Source organism: Salvelinus namaycush, chromosome 2 (assembly GCF_016432855.1).
Source record: "Salvelinus namaycush isolate Seneca chromosome 2, SaNama_1.0, whole genome shotgun sequence".
NCBI lineage: Eukaryota > Metazoa > Chordata > Actinopteri > Salmoniformes > Salmonidae > Salvelinus > Salvelinus namaycush.
Genome location: NC_052308.1, coordinates 40,217,851 through 40,227,531, shown reverse-complemented (window position 1 = coordinate 40,227,531; position 9,681 = coordinate 40,217,851). Strand labels below are relative to the sequence as shown.

General features: G+C 41.9%; 9 non-coding genes across 9 annotated transcripts in view; 7 read left to right on the top strand and 2 right to left on the bottom strand.

Moving 5' to 3' along the window:
• Positions 1-52, top strand: part of trnak-uuu — a 73-nt gene extending 21 nt beyond the window's left edge. Inside the window, exon 1 of the tRNA in view lies at positions 1-52. This exon is cut by the window's left edge and continues 21 nt beyond it. This is a non-coding gene — a tRNA (tRNA-Lys).
• Positions 53-2,484: 2,432 nt separating this feature from the next.
• Positions 2,485-2,557, top strand: trnak-uuu. The gene has a single exon. It is a non-coding gene; the product is annotated as a tRNA-Lys (tRNA).
• A 598-nt stretch (positions 2,558-3,155) lies between these two features.
• On the top strand, positions 3,156-3,228 carry trnak-uuu. Its single transcript has one exon. It is a non-coding gene; the product is annotated as a tRNA-Lys (tRNA).
• A 378-nt stretch (positions 3,229-3,606) lies between these two features.
• On the bottom strand, positions 3,607-3,678 carry trnaw-cca. Its single transcript has one exon. It is a non-coding gene; the product is annotated as a tRNA-Trp (tRNA).
• A 148-nt stretch (positions 3,679-3,826) lies between these two features.
• Positions 3,827-3,899, top strand: trnak-uuu. The gene has a single exon. It is a non-coding gene; the product is annotated as a tRNA-Lys (tRNA).
• A 378-nt stretch (positions 3,900-4,277) lies between these two features.
• On the bottom strand, positions 4,278-4,349 carry trnaw-cca. The gene has a single exon. It is a non-coding gene; the product is annotated as a tRNA-Trp (tRNA).
• Positions 4,350-4,497: 148 nt separating this feature from the next.
• On the top strand, positions 4,498-4,570 carry trnak-uuu. The gene has a single exon. It is a non-coding gene; the product is annotated as a tRNA-Lys (tRNA).
• Positions 4,571-7,015: 2,445 nt separating this feature from the next.
• On the top strand, positions 7,016-7,088 carry trnak-uuu. Its single transcript has one exon. It is a non-coding gene; the product is annotated as a tRNA-Lys (tRNA).
• A 614-nt stretch (positions 7,089-7,702) lies between these two features.
• On the top strand, positions 7,703-7,775 carry trnak-uuu. Its single transcript has one exon. It is a non-coding gene; the product is annotated as a tRNA-Lys (tRNA).
• Positions 7,776-9,681: the final 1,906 nt, after the last annotated feature.

Here is a 9,681-nt window from a genome sequence, read left to right as displayed (position 1 = left end):
GAGCATTAGACTTTTAATCTGACGGTCCAGGGTCCAAGTCCCTGTTTGGGCGTGGCTTTAACCTCTAACGCCTACCAAACCCGGATCCGGGATCCCCCCCATCACAAAAGCTGACTAGCATAGCCTAGCCTAAAGCCACAGGGATATCATATAATAAAATGTTCATGAAATCACAAGTCCAAGACACCAAATGAAAGATACACATCTTGTGAATAAAGCCATCATTTCTGATTTTTAAAATGTTTTACAGGGAAGACAAAATATGTAAATCTATTAGCTAACCACGTTAGCAAAAGACACCACTTCCATACTCCACCATTTTCTTACTCCATCAGTAGCTATCACAAATTCGACCAAATAAAGATATAAATAGCCACTAACCAAGAAACAACCTCATCAGATGACAGTCTGATAACATATTTATTGTATAGCATAGGTTTCGTTAGAAAAATGTGCATATTTCAGGTATAAATCATAGTTTACCATTGCAGCCCCCATCACAACTCTCACTAAAATGACTAGAATAACTACAGAGAGCAACGTGTATTAGCTAATTACTCATCATAAAACATTTCTTAAAAATACACAGCGTACAGCAATTGAAAGACACAGATCTTGTGAATCCAGACAATATTTCAGATTTTCTAATTGTTTTACAGCGAAAACACAATATAGCGTTATATTTGCTTAGCACAGTTGCAAACCAAACAACAGCATTGATTACAGCCAAACATAGCGATAACGTATTCACCACCAAAATATATTAATTTTCACTAACCTTCTCAGAATTCTTCAGATGACAGTCCTGTAACATCATATTACACAATGCATATAGAGTTTGTTCAAAAATGTGCATATTTAGCGGCACAAATCGTGCTTATACAATGAGAAAAGTTGCCAAGCTGCCCAGAAAATTTCGGGCGCCATCTTGGAGAGTCACCTAGTCTAATCAATAAATAATCATAAACTTGACTAAAAAATACAGGGTGGACAGCAATTGAAAGACAAATTAGTTCCTAATGCAATCGCTGAATTACATTTTTAAAATTAACCTTACTGCGCAATACAGGGTGCAATACAAGCTGCGATAACGCAAGGCTACACGGCAAATAATGGCGTCTTATGCATTTTAGTTTTTCAACAGAACAACAAATTATCAGCATAAATATTTCTTACTATTAGCTGAACTCCCATCAGAATCTTGGGAAAGGTGTCCGTTGGCCAAAATAATCGTTGCTGGGTTGGAGAATGTTTCCTTCCACGTTGCAATTAGCAGTACACAATGGCATTCGAGAGAGAGATACCCAACTCAATACAACGTCAGAAAATGAAATGCCCGAAAATCGCAATATACTGACATAAACTGATATAAATCGGTTTAAAATAACAAGATTATGATGTCTTTAAAGCCTATATCGAATAAAAACAGAGCCGGATATATCTAGTTTCTAAAACCAGAGCTTCTAAAAAGACATGCCAAGACCCTCTCTGCGTCAGCGCGAGGATCCAAAAGGGTGGACACCTCGATTCCAATCAATTTATAAACTTTGGGAACTACGTAGAAACTCCATTTCAAGTCTCCCTATTCGCTAACAACCAGGGGAAGGCGTATGCAGTGCATCTCAACCAATAGAGGACAGGCAAATTAATACACAGGTCTGGGAACAGCCAGCAAAATTCTGCACTCTGACATACACATAGGAAAATTGCTCTAAGTCGAGTTCTGTTTCACCCACAGATATAATTCAAACGGTTTTAGAAACTAGAGAGTGTTTTCTATCCAATAGTAATAATAATATGCATATTGTACGAGCAAGAATTGAGTACGAGGCAGTTTAATTTGGATACGAATTTGTGCTATGTCGAAATGGCACTCCCCTAGTGGCAAGAAGTTAATGTTCACCTTCCTTCAGTAGGCAGTCTTTCTATACTTGCCTTTTCTATGACTTTCCATGACATGTTCACCTGTGTACAATATACTCCCAAGGCCAAAACAGCTGTGTCTGGAGATTAGGATTTTTAATCTGAACCTCCAGGTTTAAACTCCCTGTTTGAAGACTGAAATAAGTCTGTCAATCACACAGCATCATCTGATTTAGGAATTTGCAGTGTGCCATACTTTTGTGAGAGACAACTGTCATCTGAAGCAGCATTGGATTGGTCGTTTTCTTGCAAGATTTGTACTGTAAAGCCACATTGGTACTTGTGCTGATTCTTTGAGTTCGCTGTGTAAAGAAGGCAGAGAATGCACACATCAAAATTCTGACCACGACATGATTTGAACACGCAACCTTCTGATCTGGAGTCAGACGCGCTACCGTTGCACCACGAGGTCTTGGAAAAATCACATCTATGGAGGTGATGCCTAGTTCAGATTTCGTTGACTGTATCATTTGGAATGGAGGCCTGTGTCTCTGGGGAAATGTACGATCTAATGTGCATCTGCCCGGGCAGGTTACGTGTATGAAAAGAAGTAATATCAGTGCCTGGTTAGCTCAGTCGGTAGAGCATCTGACTTTTAATCTGAGGGTCCAGGGTTCAAGTCCCCGTTTGGGTGTTCTTTTAATGTTTAACTTCCTTCAGAAGCAAGTCTTTCTATAATTGCAATTTCTGTCACTTTCCATGACATGTTCACCTGTGGACAATACAATCCCATAGCCAAAACAACTTAGTCTGAAAGCTTTAGGATTTTTAATCTGAAACTCCAGGTTTAAACTCCCTGTTTGAAGACTGATTTAAGCCTGTCAATCACACAGCATCATCTGATTTAGGAATTTGCAGTGTGCCATGCTTTTGTGAGAGACAACTGTCATCTGAAGCAGCATTGGATTGGTCGTTTTCTTGCAAGATTTGTACTGTAAAGCCACATTGGTACTTGTGCTGATTCTTTGAGTTCGCTGTGTAAAGAAGGCAGAGAATGCACACATCAAAATTCTGACCACGACATGATTTGAACACGCAACCTTCTGATCTGGAGTCAGACGCGCTACCGTTGCACCACGAGGTCTTGGAAGAATCGCATCTATGGAGGTGATGCCTAGTTCAGATTTCGTTGACTGTATCATTTGGAATGGAGGCCTGTGTCTCTGGGGAAATGTACGATCTGACGTGCATCTGCCCGGCAGGTTAGGTGTATGAAAACAAGTAAATTCAGAGCCCGGAAAGCTCAGTCGGTAGAGCATCAGGCTTTTAATCTGAGGGTCCAGGGTTCAAGTCCCTGTTCGGGAATTATTTTAATGTTCACCTTCCTTCAGAAGCAAGTCTTTCTATAATTGCAATTTCTGTCACTTTCCATGACATGTTCACCTGTGGACAATATACTCCCAGAGCCAAAACAGCTTAGTCTGAAAGCTTTAGGATTTTTAATCTGAACCTCCAGGTTTAAACTCCCTTTTCGAAGACTGAAATAAGTCTGTCAATCACACAGCATCATCTGATTTAGGAATTTACAGTGTGCCATGCTTTTGTCAGAGACAACTGTCATCTGAAGCAGCATTGGATTGGTCATTTTCTTGCAAGATTTGTACTGTAAAGCCACATTGGTACTTGTGCTGATTCTTTGAGTTCGCTGTGTAAAGAAGGCAGAGAATGCACACATCAAAATTCTGACCACGACGTGATTTGAACACGCAATCTTCTGATCTGGAGTCAAACGCGCTACCGTTGCGCCACGAGGTCTTGGAAGAATCGCATCTATGGAGGTGATGCCTAGTTCAGATTTCGTTGACTGTATCATTTGGAATGGAGGCCTGTGTCTCTGGGGAAATGTACGATCTGACGTGCATCTGCCCGGCAGGTTAGGTGTATGAAAACAAGTAAATTCAGAGCCCGGATAGCTCAGTCGGTAGAGCATCAGACTTTTAATCTGAGGGTCCAGGGTTCAAGTCCCTGTTTGGGATTTCTTTTAATGTTCACCTTCCTTCAGAAGCAAGTCTTTCTATAATTGCAATTTCTGTCACTTTCCATGACATGTTCACCTGTGGACAATACAATCCCATAGCCAAAACAGCTTAGTCTGAAAGCTTTAGGATTTTTAATCTGAAACTCCAGGTTTAAACTCCCTGTTTGAAGACTGATTTAAGCCTGTCAATCACACAGCATCATCTGATTTAGGAATTTGCAGTGTGCCATACTTTTGTGAGAGACAACTGTCATCTGAAGCAGCATTGGATTGGTCGTTTTCTTGCAAGATTTGTACTGTAAAGCCACATTGGAACTTGTGCTGATTCTTTGAGTTCGATGTGTAAAGAAGGCAGAGATTGCACACATCAAAATTCTGACCACGACGTGATTTGAACACGCAACCTTCTGATCTGGAGTCAGACGCGCTACCGTTGCGCCACGAGGTCTTGGAAGAATCGCATCTATGGAGGTGATGCCTAGTTCAGATTTCGTTGACTGTATCATTTGGAATGGAGGCCTGTGTCTCTGGGGAAATGTACGATCTGACGTGCATCTGCCCGGCAGGTTAGGTGTATGAAAACAAGTAAATTCAGAGCCCGGATAGCTCAGTCGGTAGAGCATTAGACTTTTAATCTGACGGTCCAGGGTCCAAGTCCCTGTTTGGGCGTTGCTTTAACCTCTCTGGGATATAGGGGGTGCTGTTTCGACTTTGCGAAAATTGATCTCCAAATTAAACTGCCTAGTACTCAATTCCTGCTTGTACAATATGCATATTATTGTTATTATTGGATAGACAACACTCTCTAGTTTCTATAACCGTTGGAATTATGTCTCTGAGTGAAACAGAACTCATTCTACAGCACTTTTCCTGCCAGGGAGTGAGATTTCAGAAATCTTGGCCCCTGCTCCCAGGTCAGTTCATAAGTCCCTGTGAATGCTATGATGCTACAAACACTGCCTACGCCTTCCTCTAGATGTCAGTAAGCGGGGAGATTTTGAATGGAGTGGATTGCGCAATCCGGGCTCTATAAATAGACCCTGGAGCGGAAAGAACGTCCTTTTCAACAGTGCGCTCGACGCAGAGTGGTCGTCGGACTGGCCTCCTTCCAAGTTTTGGTTTAGCCACTTATATATCGCCGGTCATGTTTTTATTCGATATAGGTGTTAAAAACATCATAAGGTAGTTAATTTAAACCGTTTTATAGCAATTTATATCCGTTTAGTGCGATTTTGAGGCATTTCTTTGTGACGTACTTTGAAGAGCCGGTCACGTTTCCAGTACATGCCGAACGTTAGTGGCCATTTCGACAGGACGAGGACATCTTTCGACCAAAAGACGATTAGACCGGAGAAAGGATACATTGCCCAAGATTCTGATTGAAGATCAGCTCATAGTAAGAACTATTTTTGATGATAAATCGTTATTCTGTTGAAAAATGTCAAACGCATAAGCCGCCATTTTGTTTTGTGTAGCTTCGCTTGGCGAACCCTGTATTGCACAGTAAGGATAATTTTAGAAATGTAATTCAGCGATTGCATTAAGAACTAATTTGTCTTTCGATTGCTGTCCACCCTATATTTTTTAGTAAAGTTTACGATTAGTTATTCATTACGCCAGATCACTGTCCAAAATGGCGCCCGACATTTTCAGGCTAGTTTTGCTAGTATTGTCATTGTATAACCACGGTTTTTTGTGGCTAAATATGCACATTTTCGAACAAACTCTATATGTATGTTGTAATATGATGTTACAGGAGTGTCATCGGAAGAATTCTGAGAAGGTTAGTGAAAAAATTAATATATTTTGGCGATGATTACGTTATCGCTCTCTTTGGCTTGAATCAATGCTCGGGTAACGTTTGCACATGTGGTATGCTAATATAACGATTTATTGTGTTTTCGCTGTAAAACACTTAGAACATCTGAAATATTGTCTGAATTCACAAGATCTGTGTCTTTCCATTGCTGTGAGCTGTGTATTTTTAAGAAATGTTTTATGATTAGTAATTAGGTAATACACGTTGCTCGCTGTATTTATTCTAGTCGAGTTGTGATGGTGGGTGCAATTGTAAACTATGATTTCTACCTGAAATATGCACATTTTTCTAACAAAACCTATCCTATACAATAAATATGTTATCAGACTGTCATCTGATGGGGTTTTTTCTTGGTTAGTGGCTATCAATATCTTTATTTGGCCGAATTGGTGATAGCTACTGGTGGAGAGAAAAAATGGTGGACAAAGAAAAATGGTGTCTTTTGCTAACGTGGTTAGCTAATAGATTTACATATTTTGTCTTCCCTGTAAAACATTTTAAAAATCTGAAATGGTGGCTTTATTCACAAGATCTGTATCTTTCATTTGGTGTCTTGGACTTGTGATTTAATGATATTTACATTTTTACATGCTACTATTTAATTGTGACGCGATGCTAATCAGTGAGGGGGGGGTTGGGGGTGCTTGTCAGTTGGGACGCTAGCGTCCCAACTATCCCAGAGAAGTTAATGTTCACCTTCCTTCAGAAGCAAGTCTTTCTATAATTGCAATTTTTGTCACTTTCCATGACATGTTCACCTGTGGACAATATTCTCCCAGAGCCAAAACAGCTTAGTCTGGAGATTAGGATTCTTAATCTGAACCTCCAGGTTTAAACACCCTTTTCGAAGACTGAAATGAGTCTGTCAATCACACAGCATTAGCTGATATAGAAATTTGCAGTGTGCCAGACTTTTGTGAGAGACAAATGTCATCTAAAGCAGCATTGGTTTGGTCGTTTTCGTGCGAGATTTGTACTGTAAAGCCACATTGGTACTTGTGCTGATTCATTGACTTCGCTGTGTAAAGAAGGCAGAGATTTTACACATAACAACCCTGACCACGACGTGATTTGAACACGCAACCTTCAGATCAGGAGTCTGACGCATTACCGTTGGCCACGCTGTCTTGGTGAAATTTGCATCTTTGGAGGTGATGCCTAGTTCAGATTTCATAGACTGTATTAATTGGAATGGAGGCCTGTTTCTCTGGGGATATGTACAATCTGACAATGCCCCCTCGTTAGCACGTGCCTCTGCCCGGCAGGTTAGGTGTATGGAATTGAGCAAAATCAGATCCTGGATAGCTCAGTCGGTAGAGCATTAGACTTTTAATCTGAGGGTCCAGGGTTCAAGTGCCTGTTTGGGCGTTGCTTTAACGTTCACCTTCCTTTAGTAGGCAGTTTTCTATACTTGCCTTTTCTATGACTTTCCATGACATGTTCACCTGTGGACAATACACTCCCAGAGCCAAAAGAGCTTAGTCTGGAGACTAGGATTTTTAATCTGAACCTCCAGGTTTAAACTCCCTTTTCGAAGACTGAAATAAGTCTGTCAATCACACAGCATTATCTGATTTAGGAATGTGCACTGTGCCAGACTTTTGTGAGAGACAACTGTCATCTAAAGCATCATTGGTTTGGTCATTTTCGTGCGAGATTTGTACTGTAAAGCCACATTGGTACTTGTGCTGATTCATTGACTTCGCTGTGTAAAGAAGGCAGAGATTGCACACATCAAAATTCTGACCACGACGTGATTTGAACACGCAACCTTCTGATCTGGAGTCAGACGCGCTACCGTTGAGCAACGAGGTCTTTGAGAAAATTCATTTTTGGAGGGGATCCCTAGTTCAGATTTTGTTGATTGGATTATTTGGAATGGAGGCATGTTTCTCTGGGGAAATGTACCATCTGACAATTCCCCCTCGTCAGCACGTGCCTCTGCCCGGCAGGTTAGGTGTATTGAATTACGCAAAAACAGATCCTGGATAGCTCAGTCAGTAGAGCATCAGACATTTAATCTGAGGGTCCAGGGTTCAAGTCCCTGTTTAGAACAACACGAAACAGTTCTGTCTGGTGCAGACAAAAAAACAGAAAACAACTACCCACAACAACCATGTGGGAAAAAGCTGCCTAAGTATGGTTCTCAATCAGAGACAACGATAGACAGCTGCCTCTGATTGAGATCCACACCTGGCCAAAGAAATACAAAATATAGAAAATGAACATAGAATGCCCACCCAAATCACACCCTGACCAAACCAAAATAGAGACATAAAAAGCTCTCTACGGTCAGGGCGTGACAAGACCCCACTTTCCAGGAGTTTTATTTGTATTTAGCTTATGAACTGTGTTTGTCCCCTATTAATTGATAAATCCAACATCATAGTAATATTTCCTGCATCATATCCCTCCATGAAACCTTCACCCATTTCTACCCCCATGTACTCAAAATCATCAAAGGATTAAGGCGTTATTTATAGCTCTGTTAAATGTATTTTTGTTTGTTTTAATGCATTTTTGCCTGTTTTTGCCTAAGGTATGTGCGTGTTTGCCTTTAGTTCAACTACTGTTGCACATACATCTCCATATAAACTCAGAAAAAAAATTAACTTCCTTTCACTGTCAACTGCGTTTATTTTAAGCAAACTTAACATGTGTAAATATTTGTATGAACATAACAGGATTCAACAACTGAGACATAAACTGAACAAGTTCTACAGACATGTGACTAATGAATCCTGAACAAAGGGGGAGTCCAAATCAAAAGTAACAGTCAGTATCTGGTGTGGCCACCAGCTGCATTAAGTACTGCAGTGCATATCCTTCTCATGGACTGCACCAGATTTGCCAGCTCTTGCTGTGAGATGTTACCCCTATCTTCCACCAAGGCACCTGCAAGACCCCAGATAGGTGGAACGGGGAGGAACGGACCAAGCCCTCACCCTCCGATCCAACAGGTCCCAGACGTGCTCAATGGGATTGAGATCCGGGCTCTTCGCTGGCCATGGCAGAACACTGACATTCCGGTCTTGCAGGAAATAACGCACAGAACGAGCAGAATGGCTGGTGGCATTGTCATGCTGGAGGGTCATGTCAGGATGAGCCTGCAGGCAGGGTACCACATGAGGGAGGAGGATGTCTTCCCTGTAACACAGTATTGAGATTGTCTGCAATGACAACAAGCTCAGTCCGATGATGCTGTGACACACCGCCCCAGACCATGACGGACCCTCCAACTCCAAATCGATTCCGCTCCAGAGTACAGGCCTCGGTGTAACGTTCATTCCTTCAACGATAAACGCGAATCCGACCATCAACCCTGGTGAGACAAAACCGCGACTCGTCAGAGAAGAGCACTTTTTGCCAGTCCTGTCTGGTCCAGCGATGGTGGGTTTGTGCCCATAGGCGACGTTGTTGCCGGTGATGTCTGGTGAGGACCTGCCTTACAACAAGCCTACAAGCTCTCAGTCCAGCCTCTTTCAGCCTATTGAGGACAGTCTGAGAACTGATGGCGGGATTGTGCATTCCTGGTGTAACTTGGGCAGTTGTTGTTGCTATCCTGTACCTGATCCGCAGGTGTGATGTTCGGATGTACCGATCCTGTGCAGGTGTTGGTACACATGGTCTGCCACTCCGAGGACGATCAGTTGTCCGTCCTGTCTCCCTTTAGTGCTATCTTCGGCGTCTCACAGTACGGACATTGCAATTTATTGCCCTGGCCACATCTGCAGTCCTCATATCTCCTTGTAGCATGCATAAGGCATGTTCACGCAGATGAGCAGGGACCTAAGTGCTAAAAGTGCTGTAACTTCTAAACGGTTCACCCTACATGGAAGAAAATACCCTCTTTAAGCTGACAGTCTGCACGTTGACCTCATAGTCAATCTATCATTTGAAATCCAAAGTGCTGGAGTACAGAGCCAGAAAAACAACACATTTGTCACTGTCCCAGTACTTT